Source organism: Zonotrichia leucophrys, chromosome 1A (assembly GCF_028769735.1).
Source record: "Zonotrichia leucophrys gambelii isolate GWCS_2022_RI chromosome 1A, RI_Zleu_2.0, whole genome shotgun sequence".
Taxonomy (NCBI): domain Eukaryota; kingdom Metazoa; phylum Chordata; class Aves; order Passeriformes; family Passerellidae; genus Zonotrichia; species Zonotrichia leucophrys.
This window is the reverse complement of record NC_088170.1, coordinates 12368563-12389935: the sequence shown is the minus strand read 5'-3', so window position 1 is coordinate 12389935 and position 21373 is coordinate 12368563. Positions and strand designations below refer to the sequence as shown.

Sequence of the window (21373 nt, the reverse complement as noted above, 5' to 3'; positions counted from 1 at the left end):
TGTTATTTTGCCTTCTTTTGGCTTCTCCAGTCCTTGTTCAGCAGCTGCATTCTCAGAAGGTTGTTTACTCCTGAAACTGTGGTGTCTCATCAAGATTAGGCAGTTCTGCTGTGTTGGAAGTGCATGGAATCCGGCCATATTAGGATCAAATCCCAGGACAGAGGAGGTTCTGGGTCCTGCACTGTGACCCCTGCAGCACTACAGGTGGACTTCAGGACCTTAAGGGTTTTTTCAGCCTAAAAGATTTTGTGATTTTCCAGGTGGTAGCTGGAGACCTTTCCATTCTTTCTCTTAGGGAAGCATACTGTCAGGAAGGGAAATCCCAGAAATTCTGGCTGGGGAGCTGGTTGTCCTTTCTCAGTCCTGCCTCACATTGAGCTCTCTGCTGGTGATGAGGGATGAGGAACAGCCTCAGGGCTGAACAACCTTTGAGGTGACAAGATCAAGCCGTTCCCTTTGAAACTGTATTTGAGGATCTCTGCAGGTAGACAGACATTGCTGTAATGTATTTGGAAGTGGGGGAATCTTTTTCAAAGAAGAGTCAGAAAATTACACCTGTGTCTGTGGAATAATAACACAAGACATTTAAGGCACATGGTGCTCTTAAGTGATGCTCTGTGGCATCTAAAGCTTAGTTTCTCTTTGAATAAGACTAAATACAGTTTACTGTAAGAAGGAAATTTCCAGCAATTGATTATCAAGAATTGGTAATAACAGTGTTGGTTTTCTTTTTTCTTCCAGCAACCACATAGATTGATTCTTACAATAAAACCAGTACTTAGAAAGCTGAATTAAATATCAGATGAAGTAGATCACTTGAGAAACTGTATTTTGACAATTCATCATAGGAGTTTGTTAAGTTAGTCCTGTGTTTGATTTTTTCTGGGTTTTTTTTGTGTTTGTTTGGGATTGTTTGGTTTTGTTTGTTTTGGTTTTTTTCCTTATTTACAGAAGAGGTTTTTTTCAACATCCCCAGTTGTAAGTAGGAAGGCTGCTTCAGGATCCTCATTAGGCATTCCCTTTAGCAGCATACACAAGGATCCCACAGCTGGCCTGTCTCTGCAGCACTGCCCAGGGTGGATGCAGGAGTTGTTACCACCAGAATGCTGTCAAAGCAGAGTCTCCACATGAGAGGCAACTTTCAAGTCTATGATGTCTCTTTCAAGTCTCAGTGTTTCCAAATTAACATCACTGTGCCCTACTGTACCTGTGCATTTTGCTTTGTTTGATGTGACATTTATATGCTTGCACCCATTTTAACCAGTCCCTCTGTGTCTAACACTACTTAAGCTTTTATTTTCTCAGTTCAGTTGAACAGAAGATGGTCAGAAGATGAAGAGGTCTGGCTCCACAGGTAAGATAATTTGCTATGCAGAAAACACAAGAAACAGCTAGTGCCATTAGCTAATGCCAGTTCTGCAACAGAAATAATGGATAAAACTTATTCAGTCTTTTTAATTAATCTTTCTTTTTCTTGCTGGAAAAAAGCCTTGTGTATTGAAACAGAAGTTTTTTGGGGGAAAGGAACTACTAGTTCTGGTAGAACTTAGAACTTTTCTCAATAGGCTTTTGCAGACCTAGACCAAATTGCAGATCAGCCCAAGTTCAGGTGCAAGGGCTGGTTCAGCAAGCTGTGGAGCACAGAATTTCCCAGTCCTATCTCTGGAGGATGCTTTGACTGGGTATTGCACTGTGGGAGGCACCTGAGAGCAATGATCCCAGAGGGAAGGATGTTCAATATGCTCACCTAAAGGTTGCAGAGATGCTGGCTCCTGTCTTCTCTCTGTTGCAAGAGTAGGGTGCCTTTTTCTCAGCCTGCTTAGTTGTTTTCTTCCCCTTTCAAGAGAAAAAACCAACCAACCAACCAAAGACCAAACTAGCCTTCACATTCTTAGTTTTTCCTAGGAAAGAGGAACTTTAAAATATGTATTAATGAAAATTCATTTCCTATTTAGTTTTGGGTAGTATCAGTGGTCACTTAGATGACCTCAGATTGAAGGACAGTTTCCTTTTTTTGCAGTTTATCAGCTGTGCTTATAAGTCAGAAGCCATTTTAAGGGCTACAAACATATAAATTTTAAATCTGCAGGGGTAGGATTTCCCTTTTATTTATGTAAACAGAGTAGAGCAGAACTGAAGCTTATGAGCACAACAGACACACACAAAAAAAATTAAATTAAGGATAGGAGATGTTTCAGCCAAAAAGAAATTATCCTGGTATAGCTATTACATAAATGCAAGTATAAAGATTTGGCTTTCCTTACAAGATTTAGCAAACAAAATCCTGCCTTGAAAATTTCACAAAATAAAGCTGCAGAAGACATTCATGGTAGTGAGAAGGAATAGGTATGTAGAGCTTGTCCTCCTGGGAAGAGAACAAGGATTTCCCTCCCTCTCTTCTCCCCTGCGCTCCTGCCCTGTGCTGAAGCCTGAGTTTTGCAAGCTGGCAGCTCAAACCTCAGCCACTGATCATATGTTTGACCCACAGCAGGGAATGCACAAGGGATTCTCAGAAACTGCCAGAGTGCAGCTCTTGGAGCTCCTCATGGTTGGTACTGATGTCAAATAGTCAATTGTGCAGCAACATTTCCGGCATTTAGTTCCTGTGCAATTTCTACATTTGGCTTTTTTCTTATTTCTAAGGGATTCTTTCTTATACTGTCCATGTGCACTGTCACGTCAGTTAAGATGCCTGGGAAGAATATTTCAGAGATGGTGTTTTCAAAAACTATGAAAAAGTTGAGGTTGGGCATTAAGAGATGTTCTCTTTGCAGGTAGTACAGTCCAAGTTCTTGATTAACCATGTTTGAAGTTTTACTGAAGGCATTGGAATCACAGGAAAGGTGGAGGAAGGGAAAACAATAAGTTGCCAAGGGAAACTATTCTGCACACCTAGATGTAAATGTTCTTTCCTGGTACACTCATTTTTCTGTTTACTGGACAGTCTTCCAAGATTATTGTTGGTACCAAGAGAAAAATGAAGTGACATTTCAGCTGCTAATTTCACAAGCTGCTTCAGCATTTTTACCTTGTCAAAAAAGATTCTAGTGTGCCATCACAATTGATATTTACATCAGCAAAATAACTTTTTTAAAAAATGGTAAATTTTTAGTTTTGTGTTTCAGAGCTGAATCTTTGGGAAAAAATTTTTTAGAATTTAGGTAGTCCTATATTTTTTAAAGGATTAGCTGTCTCAAAAAAATTTCATAAGAAATGCTTTTTTCATAATATATGCTTTTGGATTATGGCTTCTTCAGTTAGAGAAACCCACAGGATGAACACATCCATTACTGTCCTTGCAAACAAAGTGATAATGGGAAGACAAAGATGTAGCTTCCATTGTAATGTCCAAAACACAATGGCCAACTTTTCTACTGTTGGTAGATAGGAACAATCACCACACTCATGGCAACACAATTATTCATATGTATGCACACAAACCAAGGAAAAATCTTCATAGTCTGTACAAAAACCCAATACATTAACTTTATATCAGATGAGGGGTGGACTAAATAGTAGCTAAATGTGTGCTGGAGACCAAACTTTTCTAAACACAGATGAATAAATTTGACCCATCCTCTAAAGCATATCTGAAAAATCTTCCTCTTTGATCCTTTGGATAAATTCTATAGCTTATCATGGCAATGAAATCATTTTGAATTGAACTGAATTGAGGAATGAATGAACCATTGGTCTCCAGCCAGCTCACAGTGTGCAGGTGTCCTCTTCAAATAAAACCTCACTACAAGGTTTTGGCATCATTTCATGTTCTCTTGTGCAAGTACAACCTGCCAGCAGAAACCAGCTTATTTCCTCCAGGATTTGGTTTTAGCTGAAGGAGATTAAAGCAAATATATATATACCAAAAAATCTGCTTCAAGGCACAAAGGTATTATTGATTTCAGTCTGCTCTGACTCACATCCCACTGATATTAGTTGGGCCCTTCTGTTTTCTGCAGTGTGGTTTGCAGTGCCCACACTTAGACAGATCCTCTGACAGTCTAACAATGTTTGCTTTTCAGAGAGCTACTCACTTGAGCATCCAGACAGGCAGATTGAAAAGAACATCTGAAACAGCTACAGAAGGTCAGTTCTGATAAAATAATTATTGGAAACAATGTCTTTAGAGAAGCAGAATTTCCAAAGCACTCCCAGGTGTGGTCTGACCTTCCCACATGGATGAAAAGCTTATGGAGTGATTGCTGACAATGTTTCATTGGACTTTAGAGATAATCAGCACATTTACTATTCAGAGCTATAGGCACCATTTCTACTAGTGACAATATTAATTTACAGAGTGAAAAAAAGGGTTTTTAAAAGAAAAAAAATTATAAAACTGTCTTTAGATGATGCTCCAGATGGAAAGTCAGTTACTCTAAAAGGGAAACTTTGCTAATAATCTATATTCCTCCTTTCCAATAAAATAATTCTAGAATTAACAGTAAAGTAATACAAAAGAACACAATAAAGTTCGAATCCACATTTCACCTATAAACAAAAACAAAATTAAATGCTCTAAATGGATATGACATGCTTTAAAGGCCCTAATGAGATGTAATAATGGGCTGTATGAACTTACAGAAATCAAATTTAAAAAAATAATAATTTCAAGAATTTGTAACTGATGGTTGTCAGAGGTTCTGAAGTAGGAATGGGAAGTTTTCTTACATTAACATAATTTGGAAAATTCTGCATGGAGACTTCTGAGGACTTCTAGTACTGACAGCAAATATATTTGGAAGTGAACAACCAGGCATCAATAGGATTCTCAAAGGTTACCACCAAATTCACCAAAGACCACTAAGCTTCAAATGGCCCTGCTTGAGCCAAATCCTCTTCTGCTTACTCTTCATTCAGGGAGGAACATTTCCACTGCCTTCAGAGATTATTTAATAGTTGTTCTGGTGTGAGTACAGAGTTTAAATTGGGCTGTTTTTGAAGGGAAGCCCCAGTTCCACCATCCCTAGACACAACACAGCTGTGGAGATCCCATGAGAAGACTTTTACATTCTATGGAAACAGCAAGCAGCAGCCCCACTGTGAGTGTGCTGACACCCACATTCATTCTGCCATCAGTCTTTCAGTTCTGACACACCCAGGCATTTTCTCTTTAAGATAACATCATAGACTTTGGCTGTCTACGCTCAAAATAAAATAAATATCAAGTAGCAACCCTGCTGTGTTTGCTAAGTCATTTTCAGGCGTCTGATAAATATTGGTTATTTGTACTTGCCACAGCCAGTGTTTCAGGTATCTGAATTGATTTCAAGTAGTCAGTGAGAGGAAGCAGCTACTGGAGCAGAGTCAAAGCACAAACTTTACTGAAAGTACCCAGGGAGAGACACTGAAGGGAAGCAGGACTGGAGGCCAGTGTTACTGTGCAACAACTCTCTTTTCATCATTACTGATGAGTCCCTGCTTATTGATGATAAGGCACTTTTTATTTTAAAGCAAAACTTTTGCTTTTAAAAGTGTTCATTCTTCTCAATTTTTTGCACAGCTACAAGCAGACTACTTTATACCTACCTGCTACCAATGCATAATTCAAATCTGTGGTTTCTTTACTGACAGCTCATAACCAAAACCAAAGGCTGGGAGGAAGGCTAAAAGATATTGTAGCAGTCTTGGGGTATCTGAAAAACAACTGTCATGTTTTGAGCCTAACTTGAAATTAAGCACCATGAACTGCTTACTGAACTCCCCTCCAGTGAAGAAACCTGTGATGATCAAGAGATGACATTTTTGGAGTTAGACTTGAAGTAAATGGGTTCAGGACAGCCCATCCAAAGGCATTACTTTGCAGGTAGTATGAAGCAGCACTTGCCTGGAGGGGCTGGCAGGAATCACGACAGAGTTTGCACAAGTTTCAGATTTGGGTTTTCATCAGTGGAAGCAAGAAGCAGCTTGACTGAAGGTTCAGAAGCATTGGAATTATAATGCCTCAACACTGTTTTGAGCAAAACTGCACAATAGAGACATTTATTTTTATATGCAGCATGGAAAAAAGATCCAGGAAAACATCAAACTATCTAAGACCACATAAAGAAGGAACTTGTTTCAGACAAAGAATGCAAGCACCTCTCATTTTATAGAAGGAATAAAAGGAGACAAAGAGAAACCATATAATTAATTTAGCAAGTGAATAGAAGCAATTTCTCCTTGGGTCATATTGGTGCATTAGCAAGCCAATAAATAGATATTCATTCCTATTTATGCACCTTTTCCTATACAGGGTAAGAACTGCAGAAGATATTTGCAATCTGAGCATGAGGCAAGCTGTAGGCAAAGCCTGGACAGGTAATGTCTCTACTCATCACCCAGAGGCAAAGCAGTGTAAAGTAGGAGGTGTGTAACACACAGGATAGAGGAGAGTAAGGGCAAAACTTGCATTATCCATTGAGGCAAGTTGGTAAAATTACCTGCCTACTCATATTTCTCTCACATATTCAGTTTTTCCATCCCAATAGGAAAAAAAAATTACAGTAAATAAATAATAACCAATTTTGAAGCCTCTTTTCAGTGCACTTGGCATTGTTTGAGGATAGATAAATTAAAGCTTGTAGGCTGGGGACATAGTCACACAGGACACCTAAGTACCTAGCATAGATACTTTTCTATTAATTGGTGTCTTAATTACCAAATATAATTTTCTGGTCTTTTGACAAGCAAGATGCTTGCACTGACTAAATTATACATTTTTTACAGAAAGTTTCAGATGTGTTGGTGACATAGTGAGCTGATGAGAGAGGGTTTGTTGTTCCTGTTCCCTCCCAGCCCAGACAAGAGAAGGGCTCGTGTTGCCTTGTTGCAATAAATCTGGCTGCCTCAACTCCCCTGGGAAGCCAGCTGGCAGCAAGGTGCTTCCCAGAGAAAGGCAGGGAAGGAGAGAGGATGCTGCTCTGGGAAGGTTTCCAGAAGGAAGGGTGGGGGAATATAAATAGGAGGAGAAAAAACAAAAGAAATTAAAAAAAAAAGAAACAAATAAGATTCATCTTCTTTCTAATGAGAAGAACAAGGCAGGAGGCAGAATTCCCTGAAAATGATGAGTGTGTGGGTACTCCTAACTCTGTTATTTTAATGGCTTGGATCCTGAGCAGACTGCACTAATGCATTGATACTACAGACAAACAGGGAAACATTTATTTAATGGCTGATGGATTAATTGAGTTCCAGACAGGCCTGGACAGTGGTCAGCAAACTTCCAGTGCATCACCTACCCGCAGCATCTTTTCCTCAAGACCCTTGGAAATGGCAATGTGCAGCTGAAAGCAGGTTTTTCCTTCTATGGGAACTGCTGGGATGCATGGGAATTCATACCATGGGGGGAATGGCAGACAGTAATGAGCAAGAGAGAAAAAATGGTTATATAAATAAAGACAGTGTGTCATCCTGACTCACAGATTATCTAAAATACTTGGATCCTCTTTAAAGGCCACTTTTCTCTAAATAACTTTCTTTATCTCATTTCTTTGTATTTGTTGGTTTTTTTTTCCTGTTTTTCCTTTTTTTTTTTTTTTACTCAGAGAAGCAGGTCACTTCAGCTCTAAGTTAAGCCATAATGAATCCAGTAGCAGCCAAATCATCAGAAAACTGCCTCTGACACATAATGTTTCTAGTGTGTCAAAAATTATAAGATTTTTAGGCTAAGCCTGGAAATTATTTTCTATTTTCCCTCACTTTACCAGGCATATTCAGTCAGCTATAGTCATATTCCTGTCTAGCCTATGAACTTGGAGAAATGTAATGAGACAATTATTTAGGACATGATTTAGTTTTAGTTACTAATGCTGCCTGTACCAATATCAGATTTCTCTCCCTTACCTACCAATCCTCATGGAAATTGCAGGCACAAAGTCATAAATTGCTCTGCGTTAATTTCCACCTTGACTGCATTGTGTATTGTTACCCTGAAACAGAAGTTGATATAAAAAAAGTCCATGTTGTATGGGAATATAAAAGCATAAGTAATACATTTATCACGTAAATGTAATTACTGTGAGGTTCTGTAAGGTTCCCCCTGCACATTTAACACACCTGTGTTAATTAACCTGCTGAACAACAGAAACTAAGGAGTTTGTCAGTGTACTGAAATACAGACAGACAAATAGCTGTGGAAGAAGAAAAAATAATTAAAGTGGGGAGGGAAACTAGCCAGAGAAAGCTCCTTCTTTGTCACTTTTTGAAGGTGACAGAAACTGAGGTCATAAACTGATACTCCAGAGACATGAGAAGGTATCCCAGCACTGGGCATGTCCCTGCCTTCATGTCACAGTTGTACCAACACAATTGTGTGTTTATATGAAAACCAGGTCATTGAATGGATTTGTATTTAAAATAACACCCCAAAAAACCCAAACAAAATAAGCCCAAACAGATCTATATCTATCTATATCTACATCTATATCTATCTATATCTATGTCTATATCCATCTATCATATATATATATGTTTCTCCCATAAAGACTCTTGTTTTCCTGTTTGTTAAGAATGAGTCTGTGAACAAACTGTGCCCAGTTAAGTCTTGTCTTTCTTCCCTCAGCTGACATAGGAGTAGAAAGTCAGGTTCTGCTTTTGTCAGTGTTTTGGTACAAACCTGACTGTGTGTTCTGATCCAGACCAAATCCGTGCCACAGCTTGGTCTGATGTGGTGATGGAAACATGGCTTAAGTTTAGAATGGAAGGAAAATTGAGAGGGGAAGACTGACAGAGGAGGAAGAGAGATTTCAGCTCTAAATACCCCAGAGATAATCAGTAATGAAGAACATGTGCTTGGGGGATAATTTAGATTTTTAAGGCTTCATTGTCTTGCACAGGAGAGCTGGTTGGACTGTGAGTAGTGTAAAAAGTCATCATATAGGAAAGTTATCTGCTGATGAGATAGACACTTTCAATGTTGACACTTTCGTTTAACAAGGTATTTCCCTAATATGATGAATCCTAAACTGAGAAAAACATTTTAAATTCATCCCAAAGAGTTGAGTTTCTGAGTGTAGTTGCCAGGGTCATCATGACTTTTAACACATAAACAACAGCAACTTCCACACTCAAAAATTACAGAGGACATTTTTACTTTTGTATTAGAGACAGATGGAAAGAGATGAGCCAGTTCCAAATCACAAACACACTCTCTGCTTATCTGTCATTATTCTCCCATCCAAAGATACCTTTGCCAGAGACAGGTGTTGTGCTAAAATGCACAACTGTTCTTTTTATTTACATGTGCAGCTGCTAACACCTTTGGTGCCAGGTTTGAACGTACAAATGCAAAATTCTGAGGTTTTAATTATGTTCCCCATGTTTGAAAAGCAGGCTTTTTATAAGGTCATGTATTCTTGAAATATACCACAGACTGGTACCTGAGGCAGGGACTGGGAAGGTGCTCAAAAGATATATTGCTCTGGAAAGAGTCACTGGAGATATGGAAGAGTATCTCTATCCAGTGGAAATATCCACTGGAGAGCTGCTGTTTTTCCATTCTCCTCAGGACTGGAATGGATCAGCTCAAAATGCCCACTCCTGCTCTATTCAAAATGCACTCATTTGGAAAGTAGCAAACAGAAATGAGGGAATTCCATGTTCTCTGCCTGGATCTCAGGAATTGTGCAGGAATCATTCACATCTGTTGGGAATCAAGCTGCTTTAATAATGCTGTGGTTATTAATTGTTGCGGTGTTGTGGGTCCTAGGATGAGGTGAGAGATGAATCTGACTCTATATTTCTTAGAAGGCTAATACATATTATTATATTATATTATATTATATTATATTATATTATATTATATTATATTATATTATATTATATTATATTATATTATATTATATTATATTATATTACTAAAGGAAGAGAAAGGATACATCAGAAAGCTAGCAAAGAATGATAATAAAAACTTGTGACTGACTCAGAGAGCCCAATACAGCTGGCTGTGATTGGCCATTAATTAAAAACAATTCACATGCTGGGTAAACAGTTTTCCAAATCACATTCCAAAGGAGCAAAACATGGAGCAGCTGAAGCTTTCCAGCTTCCCAGGAGAAGAAATCTTGGCAAAGGGATTTTTCATGAAACATGACAGTGACATAATACTTTTATCCCACTCATTGTAATGGCCTCAGGTCACTGTGTGCCACTAGAGTCAGAGATGTCTCAGGTTTGGTAGAAACTCATCATCTTCATATCTCACTCAAACTTTCTTTTCTCTTATCCTCTCATGTTTTGCCTGGGACAATAAAGCTTCAGTAATCCTGTATGTCTCACATTTGGAGGGACACAATGGCAGATGGTGGTGGGACAAAAAAAAAAGAAGAAATATTTGAAATCCTCTTTATTCCTCTCTGAAGGAAGCTCAGGACTTCCCTAATTGAAGAGTTAGAACAGAAGTTTTCTGAAACACATGAAGAAACAGTGTGATAAAAACTTCTAAGCACTGAAGAGCTGTTTTCCTCATAGGGTTTCTTTGCAAAGGAACACAAAGAAAATTTCATATTGTCAACTCAGTCTCCAACGAAAAGGTTTTCAAAATCTTCCTGTTTTGGAAAAAGCCTTTTTAAGTCCCAGAGGAACTAAAGGAATCTCATGAAACGTAAGGATTTGCAACTTTTAGTCTAAGATTTTATGAAGTGGGTGGAAAGACGGGCAGCAATGCTTAACCCTTTTCTTCTAAATCCTTGGCCTCTTAGAAGAGAATTACTTTCACCTGCCTCAGCCCTCTTCATGTTTGTTACTCCTCTTTTTTGCAATATAATAAGAATTATCTGATTCAGAAATATTCAGGCTGCACCAAGAAAAAACTTTTTTTTTTTCTAAATGTGTGTTGAAGTCTCTTACCAAAGGCCAAATATGCAGATTGTTGGTGAAAGGTGGTTGTCAACATTTCAAATATTTACAACAAATCCTGCAGTTCCTTTGGCTTAGAGATGTGATTAAATAAAGGCAAGAACAACTAAGGACTTCAAGTTTTAGCCTAGCAATTTTTTTCTGCTGCATCATTTTCTATTTGGACTCAGCAAGAGCAAAATTGCCTATTGATTAGTAGATATCCACTATAGAGGATTCAATAGGTGCTTTTGCATATGCTGAGTCCTACAGGCAGAAAACTGAGCTAACAAAAAAATAAATTAACACTGCCTTTCCCTACAGAACCTTCCACAGCTTTCTCCAGAGAAATTGCTTTCTGAACATTGAACACCTCTGAATTCTGAAATCAGGGAAAAAAAGAGCACCCAAGATAGCACATTATAAATTATATGGAATTATTAACAAAATTTGTGAGATTGTGGGTTGTTTGTCTTGCAACACCTTTTTGTGACACCAGCCAGTATCAGGCATCTCTGGACTAAGCAATATTTCATAAAGAAAAAGAGAATTATGGCCTTTGATTACTTTAAACTGAAATAGAAGTGACAGGAAAAAAGATGGCTAAAAGAAGTCTCCTTACCACCCTTTAAAGACAGCATGCTGAAGCGAAGGGCTACAGAGTAACTTGGTTTGAACTACAGGTAAAAATTTAAAGGAGTATGAAAAACCCAAAACATTGGTTGTGCATTAAAAAATAATTATTTTTCTCACTCCCATTGCAAAGTAAATATCAAGAAATACAGGGAATAAAAGATAAAGCAATTTCAGACAGTCTCTTAAGGGTCTAGAATACCATTATTAAATTTAAATGAATATAGTTCATATTGGTTGCATTTAGTGAATATTACCACTCTTCAGTTCACAAATATTCTGTATTTGAGAGCTGCATAAAAATGTATTTTTCAAAAGATTGGTATGAATCTCTTGATCAACAATCATTTTGTGAAAAAGACACTTAGGATACGAAATCTGATAAATGAATTCACTAATTTTGTTCAAATCTGTAGCTTAGTTTAGTTTTTCCTTCCTTTGACTGTGACATAAAATACACTTGGACATTGTAATTTGTTTCCAAAACTATGTCAGCACCTGCTGCTGGAAATTCCAACCAATACATCCAAATACAAATGCATCAAAAAACAAATACAAAATACATCCAAATCTTTTGTAGTTTGTTAGAGAAACACAAAGCTACTTGTGTTTGAATAACCCTTGACCTAAGCAAGAAGGACATAACTCCAGCAGGACATCCCTTTTCATGTAATTGCTCTTTGGGTTCATGTTTACCCCTTTTTTCCAAATTTTTATTTTTGTTTCAAATGTTTTATCCTGTCAGATTTTTTTTTGTGCATTTTGTTCTCATACAGCAATCAAACTAGACATTTCCAGTGAAATCACCTGTTTGAATAGGTAAAATACAAACATGGGATAACTACCTAGGAAAAACAAAACCCTGGCCACATTCACTAGCTCCTTTCATAATCTTCAGAGTCCTTCATTTTATAATTATTTTTATGATTTTATAATCACAAAGGTATTCAGTTTGATGGTGGTGTGATGGTCTAGGATACCACAGAGATCCTTGGAAACGATGAACAAAAGTTAATCTCAGGAAAGCAAGGTGAAATGCATACTTTATTCAAAACACAAAATGAGAGAGAAAGGGCATGAGGTGAGAGAAATGAGAATGGGATGGGAAATGAGCAGGGGAAAAAGGGAGAAAGGAGGATGAGTGAGAAGTGAGGAAAAAAACCCAAGAGCTTATCCTTGACAATGAAGAGAAGTAGATGGAAAAGTTGTGTTTTAACTGTCCTCATCTCTGTGGGGAGACTACTGGGATGGGTTGGCAAAATGATAACCATATACTAATCAGTTTCAATTAATGAAGAATCTTATTCAATTGCACCAATTTCTTTCCACAGCACTGGACTCCTGTAGCTTCAATGCACAGATATTTGTCTCTCTTGTAGAAAATAAAATGTTTATAAAACAGAGAGCAGGTTGTTGTTAATCCCTTAATGGAGACAGATGCTTTATTTTAATGCTTCAGAATGGCTACAGGCCTCATGAGTGTCTTAGCATAAAAAGAAAAAATCATGTGAAGCATTTCATAACGACTCCCTGTCTACTATTGATAGAAATGAAGGCTCTGGGAGAGCTGTTAATGTCTCTAACACAAAATTGCAGCCTTTGCACAGGGAAGAGGAAGATACCATAGCTCAAGCCTTTAGACACTAAATTGTTTTACAGCACACCTGAAAGAACATGATAATTTCATTTTGTTCTGGTAATTACACACAGATCTTTTCTTTACATTGTTTTATTTTTAGGATCGTAACTAAAACTCCTCCCTTCATGGAGTGGACCCTTTCAAAGGCAGGATTCTTCAGTCTTGAAATAAGTTGCAATCTCCACAGATTTCATGAAAATCATCAACTTCCTCATTTATTTCCTACTATTTTAAATAGGCCTTATTCAGAGTTCATGGCCTTTCATTGCTTGCATAATTTATCTGCAATGTAGACAGGAGACTGCAGCAGAACACAAGGGATCAATCAGCACAGCAGAACCTTGATTGTTCTCAAAAACACAAAAATGTAATAAGTGCAAGTCTCTTAGTGTTTGCTGGGCAAAAGGGATGGAAATGTTTGATGGCACAAACATAAAAAAAAAATCTTGTGAAGTTGTCTGCCCCAGGCAGCCCATGGAGGTAACCTGATATGCACTCAGGTAAGAAACAAAATAGAGTGGGGAAAGACAACAGCTACTGATGGTTCCACACTGTAAAGGCACAGGGAATTTGTCAATTTGTAGAACATTGTGTGGGAATTACTCTTCCTCTACAGGGCTGCTAAATTCCACCCTCAGTGCTTCCTTGCAAGACGTGACAAGAGTGCAGAGAGCAAATATTTCATTTAGTGATAGCAGAAGTCATAAAAAGCTTCAGGGAGACTGAAACGATAATGGTGACCTGACTCCACAGGGAGGAGACAGGAAAGAAGAACAAAATGTGCACCATGCAGGAGAAATTATCTCACAAAAAAAAACAGAAACAGAAGGAGATAAAGTGTATTTCTGAACTCAGAATTGCCTGTGTGATGGTGTTTTTAGTCAGTCTGCCTTGTTCTCCATACTGCCAGACTCAATATTCATTCTCAGAGAACCACTGTAGTGAATACCCTGGTCACCCATGCACAGAAAATGTGAACATTTAGTGCAGAGCCCATACTGGAAAAAATGAGAAAGAGGAAATATAGACAGGTAAGTGGTGTTTCCATCTTTATTGCCGTTCTGAGGAAAGTCTCTGTGCCTCTTAGATAACAAGGAAGCTTCAAATTGGGGAGTGTTGTTCTTTGAGGGAATATTAGCTTCAGTTTGTGGCTAAAACTACATGGGGTACCTAAACAATATCAGGCACAACCTATGCATTGTTCCAGGACCAATGTTTTGTAGAACCAAAAGACCTCTTTTGATGGGTTAACTTCTGATAAGCACAGGTAATGTGAATCAGTCTGCATAACCACAACTTACACAAGCTGTATAACAGAGAAATAATTGTTTCTGACTTCCAAATATGTCAAGATTTCCATTTTGCAATTGCCATAACAACACTGATGTCCAGGTATGTATGGCCTCTGTAGCTCATCATGTCTGGTAGCTCTCATATATAATATAGTCAGTTTTCATCTGTGAAAGTCCATTGTAAATGTTAAGAGAGAGTGTTATCCTAGTAATCTAGAGAATACATACTATAATATGATTCTTTGTAACCAGCTTGACAGATTCACCCTCATATCCAATACTGAGCATTTTAAAGTAAGCAGAGTTTTGAATTTGAGTATTTTCTCCATGGATCTGTTTGCTAAATAATCCTGAAAAAATGAAAATTAGAGTTTAAAGTCTCAACTTCTGTCCTCAGTTTTCTATTTGTGCTTTCCTTATGCACATCTCTTTTAATGCAGAAGAATAATTACTGTGAATATCTTAAGGATGTGAAGACAACAATAAGAATCTATCTCAGCACATATGAGTTCATTTTGGCATCCAAATTCTTACATAAAATTACAATTATTTGTTATTTGTGTTTGGACACGCAAATTCAGGGACAGTGAAGCTCTTCAAATAATTTGTCTTCAGTGGTGATGTACCAGTACTGAGATGCTAATTTACCAATACATGATGCACTACAGGACATTTTCCTTGCCTAACCAAGTAGTGTGAACTAACATTTGAATGCCTCTGAGATGTTATAAAGCTAGAGATAAGATTTTCTAGTGGGGTGAACTGAGAGACCATTAAAGATATGGATGGAAATACAGAGAAAATAAAGAGAAAGGGAAGGGGTAATGAGATAGAAAAGCAATATGGCAAGAACTACCAGGCTGATGAGAAAGGAGAGTGGAGATTCGTGCAGAAGTTATGCTCAGAAAACTGCAAGTGGAGATGAACCAAATGATGGTAAATTCAGAAGGAAGCAATATTGTGGAGATACTGTGACATGGGCTAGGAAGGATTTTCAAAAGATTAGCAGCCACCACTTTGGTGATAGACTAGAAAATATTAGAAAAGATACTCTCATAGGAAGAGAGGCTGCTCCATACACTTTAATCTCTCAAAGCACTATTCCAGTGAAGAGCAGGACACTTTTCCCAGACTCCCGGTGATGATTTCCACAACCTCCCTAAAGCTTCAGTGTAAAAGCCCTTCTAATATTAATAATAGGGGACCACCTCCATAGAGCCAGCCCTCCCCTCAAAAAGCTCCTGAAAGGTGTTCCTTTCCCTTTTCAACATGGCACCTGCACCTTGCCAGGTGTGCAGTTCACACATTTGGCTCCAGGCTTTTCTCTGTCCAGATTCTAAATTGCTTTTGCAGCTGAGTTAGGTATAAACTGAAACAAACAGAAAGTGCTTTATGGAATTTGCTGTAACTCTTGTCTACTGTGGGAATTAGGAGGACTAGGTAGAGGTAACTGTGCTGAAAGATGCATGAGAGATTATTTTAGTGGGAGCTGAACAGGGATGTGCTTTCAGCTCTGTTGCAGTGAAAGAACTAGCTGAACTTAGTGACTTGATTTATGAGCTGTAGCTAAAGTAAGACTCATAGAGAAGAAAAAGAGATATTTTTTAGTCCAGGTGGGAAGGATATGAATGTTGGTACTGACAGCTAAGAGCAAAAATTTTTAACAAAAATAAGCTCAGTGACTGGCCTTTGTGCCTTTCTGGACCTGGACTGTTCTCACATGGTTAATGAATCCTTACAGCCTTTGCTTTAGGTTGTTTGCAATGAATTCATCTGAGCAGAATGATGGAATCTTCCTCAAGTTCCTTCAAACAGAAGCATCTTGAAAGTAGTGTTTGTATTAATCCCTCAAGTGCTTTCTCTCCCTCTTGCTGTCATTCCATTAAATGAAGAGGCCACATGACATCTCTGCACTTGATGTCTCTGTGGAGCATGTAAGTGTCCTGTTAGAGACAAATCAGTACTTCTCATCTGCAAATTAAGAGCACACTGAAAGTTACTTCGAACTATTTCTTCAAAATCTGCACTTCTCAGGAAAAAAAGAGAAAGGGAAATGAAATTTTAAATTTACAAATAGTTTAGGAGAAGTTTAATCTGGATTTTTTTTAAGCATTGAGGTTAAAGGCTCATGGAAAACATTGTGTTCAAGACTCCAGAGAATATTTCTGCTGTTATCAGAGAGATTTGCAATATGGCTACAACAACAGATTCTTATTAAAGAATGTAACTCCATTACACAGCAAAAGATGATCTTTGACCCCACCGAATGTATCACCTAAGCAAATAGAGTGAGGCAATACTCCCTTTTAAATGAGAAGGAAGAAAGCCAAGGAGAGATTCAAGATCCAGTTCTTAAAGGGAGCCAACAGGATGTGGATGTCCCTCTCCCAGATGATTTCTGATGACTTGGGTGCAGAACCTGTCCCTCCCACAGCTTGATCTGTGCCTGCAGTTGGAGCCTCTCATACCTCTTCTGTTGCCCACAATGATCAGAGTGGGCTGTAAAAGCATGTGAACAAGCTGACAGTCATCTATTTGGGTCAACCTTTGATTTCAATGCAACAGAAATCAACAATAAAATAAGGGAGTTCTGACTAGAAAGCATCTGGAGAAGAAAACCAATATCAAGACAGGGTCCTCAGCTTCCTTCTGTCAAAGTGAACTGCTGCATTTGGATGATGGACAGCACGGTGTCTCAAGTGTGCAGTTTGGTTTTAATATTTTTCTTGTGAAATCCTAACTCACTAAACGTTATATAAGCCTGTCTTCTGATCTTAATTAGAAGACACATCAATTTTTTTACCTAATGAAGTTTTTTTCACCATTTTTAGTAAGAATACTTAATGTATCAGATAATATGATTTTGACATGAATGATAAGCTACTTATGTCTTACTGAAGTATGCATACCATGAAGGTCACAGACTGACCTGGACAACAAAGATGGGAAACTCTTAATGCAGCTATTTGTCATTTATACTCCTTGTAACATTGTGAGCAATCTTTGGATCTAAGCCTGCTTTCTGGCTACTCATCTAGAGAATGCCAGTTGTCCAAAGGCTGGTATAAATGACAGTGGAAAGATATTTACCTAGATGTGGGAGTCCCATCCAAGTTAAAAATTATTTGGGAGTTTTAAAACACTAAGGTCTGTATCATCACTGTACACATCTTTTAAAAATGGAAAGCTGGTGCTACCTGCTTTTTGTTAATAGCCAGAAATAACTTCTTCTTCAACCAAACTACTTAAAATGTGCTGAAAATAGGCATATAACTTGTGATGCACAGTGGACTTTGGAGACCTATTTCTAGTGGATGGATTTTAGGGTTTTGAGGGGTAATTAAAATCTTCATATCTTTCTCCTAGTGGCCAAAGTCACTTCACCTTCTCCATGGAATTTATCATCTTTTTCTTGTGTTTCCCTGAGTACTTCATCTACCCATTGACTGAAACAGAGCGGGTTCCAGAACCACAGAGTCATGCTGAAGGAGTGAGAAGCTAATAAGTCTTGATCCACAGCATTACTATACAAAGTTGTGAGGATAGAGAGATTTGGTCCTGCACTAGAACATCTTTTCTTGTGGAAATAATGAAAAGAAAGGAAAGACACTTTTTATGATTTGAAAAACAATCTGCTGGATGCTTCCTCTGTATTTAGGCTCTTTCTGCTTGCCCCCTAAACTGGAAACTGTATTTTTCCTTCAAGATAGTTATGTTGCAGTGTCAGGAATACTAACAACTAATAATCTTCCATGTTTTTTGTTTTTTTTCCTATTCAAACCGTGGGTGAATTCCAACAATTCCCTTCACTCTTCAGGTTCCTGGATTTTACATCTGTGGAATTAACTTCCTGCATCAAGTGCTTTGAGATCTATGCAGGAAAAGCACTGCACAAGACCGAGTTGTCATGATTGCAGAAATCCAAGTACAATTACTTTCAGGGACTATGAGCTATAACAAAGTAAAAAGAGCTCAAGGGTACTCAAGTTGGGTACTAATCCAACTTGTAAATAGAACAGTCAACAGAGCCAAATACTCTGTGTCCAAGGGGAAAAAAAAGCCCAGATCATTGCCCTCTCCAGCACAAGATCATTATTATTTGTTCTGCAATACAATTGCCTTAGACACTGTGGCTTGCCTTCATTGTATGAGACAAACAATACAAGAAGTGCATTGAAGCAAAAGCTGGCAAGCTGTACTGCCCTGTAAGAACCATGAGGTAAATAATGCCAGTCTTAGCAGAACAGTAACTTAAGTGGGACTGGAGTGGAGAGAAGGGAGAAGTGTTAGAAGAGTTAGCAAGGAAAAGAGCTCTGCCTACCAAATACCAATAGAAATGGAAAAGGTGCAGCAAGCACCTTGAACTGCAAAGTGACTTTTGCCAGGATGTTTACTGATGTTCTTCCTGTAGAATAATGCAGCCATACTGTTTACAGAGTCTGTGGGTTCAGGTGGGTGAAATATGTGCCCCTCTCTGCCTTTTATTTTTTACTCAACATCAGCAAAATATAATGTGCAAAGAGCAGATCCAGCAGTGGTATATTTTGCCCACTTTTTTTCTCTTTTAAGATTTTTTATGGATGCTGGAGTGCTGCCTTTGGCTATGGAAAGAATTACCAATACTTTAAAACAGGGATTTTTTTTTTACAAGGTTATTGAATTGACATTGAACACAGACATATTTCTAGGTGATATACTAAGAAGATGACATTGAAGGCAGAACTGAAGGAGTAGATGATCAGACTTTATTTTTGGGGATGGAAGAGGAATTCCTCCACTTCCAGTTTAATATTTGTTTTATAGAAGAAGCTCTTTAACATGACCCCCTACAAAAGGTGAGGATTATGAGAGAACATTTCCTGAGGGATAACATAGAAATTATAAAAAAAAAAAAAAAAAAAAAGGAATTTCCTCAAGAAAGGTTTTTCCTCCTCTGTGTTCAAGTACAGTCATTTTCCAGTGACCACACAATCATACCCTCTCTGAGAAAAGACAATGTGATTTTTTCGAGGGCTTGTGTCTCAAGAGCCTCTAATATTGAGCCATCCTAACAACCTTGGGACAACTGGTCAAGGGATCTGAAACAAAAGTTGTGTTCCCTTCTGTCCTGCCTGTTGCAAGGAATGATGGGGCAAGAAAAGGAAAAATCATGAAGATGAACATCTGGTTTAAAGCCTGATGTTACGAGCAGATATTTTTTGGTTTTTGATCATGGGATTGTTTATACAACATAAACTCTAATTTCATTTGGAAAACCCCATAATAGAGGAGATGAAATTAGGCCAACAAGGAGTAATCTGAACCAACTTCAGGCCGTGCCTATCTTCACATGTCCTGACCCCCTTTCTAGTTGTGAATGTTTTATGGAGTCCAGGGTCTACAGTGTAGATTGAAAGCTTATGGCAGAATTTCCCTGTGGGATTTCTGTAAAACATCTCTTTGTGGGACAGAATTATATCAGTGTGGGGCCAAATAAAGATAAAATTTAGAAACACTTTAAGGGCTGCCCTTTATCCAACCTTACTTGTTAGAAAGTCACCGTGGGAAGAAAAGAAGCCTTCTTAAGGAAATAAATGAGAAAGAAGTTGGGTCCATTGGCAGCACCAGAATACGTACAGGCACTTGTGTCCATTGAGATAAGACATTTTAGAAAAGCCTGCTCTAGGAAGTATATTCATAATGAACAGATAACAGAGACTTAGAGTCACAGGATTTCATCTCAGTATGGAAGAGGCCATGAGCTACTGCATAAAAGAGTCTTGGAGGGCATGAATAGTGTAAAGCTTGTGAAAGAATTAAACCAGGGAGGTAAGAACCCACTCCTGCCCTGATAGTTCTCTTGTCAATGCTTCCTCTTGCTATACAAGTAGATATATACAGCTGAATTCCTGGTCTTGCTTAGGACCTTCTGATATTACTGTAAGAAAACATCAAAATAGGCTCATACTGAGTCAAACTGTACTGATAAATAATGTGCAGGCATGTGCAGGCCATGCAGCAGAATTCAGGTGAATTGAGAGAAAACAATGAGCACAGATTCAAGCTCAAGGTTGCAGTGAGGATGGCCAGTGCAAAAAAGATCACCCAATGAGAAAAGGACCTTGCTGAACTTAACTGATGAGACCCATCAGCATCCCAGTATGAAAGATAAAAGATTGCTCTATAAGAAGTAGTAGAATCCAGCAGTGAAGAAAAGCAGATGACTGGAAACAAGGAAGAAGCATAATGTTTTGGCTTCATTTTCTTTTTCAAATGTCCACCCTAAAGAAACTTCTTCTACTGCTTCAGATGAAAAGGGGGAGACAAAAGTGATCACAGATTTGAAGTTTGATGAAATTAAAGATCTATTTAAGTACAATGAATGTTTCTCCTGTTTTGTAGCCCTGTTTCTACTCTTGGTACAGTTGAATAGTGCTGTTTGTCAATCACAGCTCAGATTTATGCTATCACATGGTTATGTCCAGCAGAAATCTGAAAGCAGAGCACTCAAAATTGAACAATGGGACTGAGGACTTCAGGGGTCCACGCTGCAGTGCAAAAAGGCAAAGACAAAGCTGACAGATCTGCATACACAAATGAAGACTCCCTAGATGCCAGTACAGTACTGACAGGAGTTCAGCTAATACACTTAGTTCAGTAGCTCATCATTTCTTGCTGATGAACTGGAAGCTACTGCACACATGGGGCTGACAGACAGTGGGCCAACCAACAAGCATGGCAGATTGGCTGTGTTCTGTTTCCCTTTTGCTGCTCAGCACTGCATCACTGGAAGCAGTGGATGTGTACAAACAAGTGAAGCTGGACAGAAAACAGATGTTTTCCACACAATCAGCTCACAAATAATGAGACTGCTCCCATGCATGCTGTTAGCACTCCCCCCCTGCTATTTTCTGTGGAGTGCAATGAGAGAGATACAATGGAGGAAAGACAAATGTTTCTGTTTCTGCAACAGTGAAAAAATTCCACTCCAAGCAAGGAAGTCTTTCTACAAATTCAG

General features: G+C 38.3%; 1 long non-coding RNA gene across 1 annotated transcript; it reads left to right on the top strand.

Moving 5' to 3' along the window:
• Positions 1 to 76: 76 nt before the first annotated feature.
• On the top strand, positions 77 to 4142 carry LOC135456622 (uncharacterized). Its single transcript, XR_010442586.1, has 3 exons — positions 77 to 204; positions 1306 to 1354; positions 4023 to 4142. It is a non-coding gene; the product is annotated as an uncharacterized LOC135456622 (long non-coding RNA).
• Positions 4143 to 21373: the final 17231 nt, after the last annotated feature.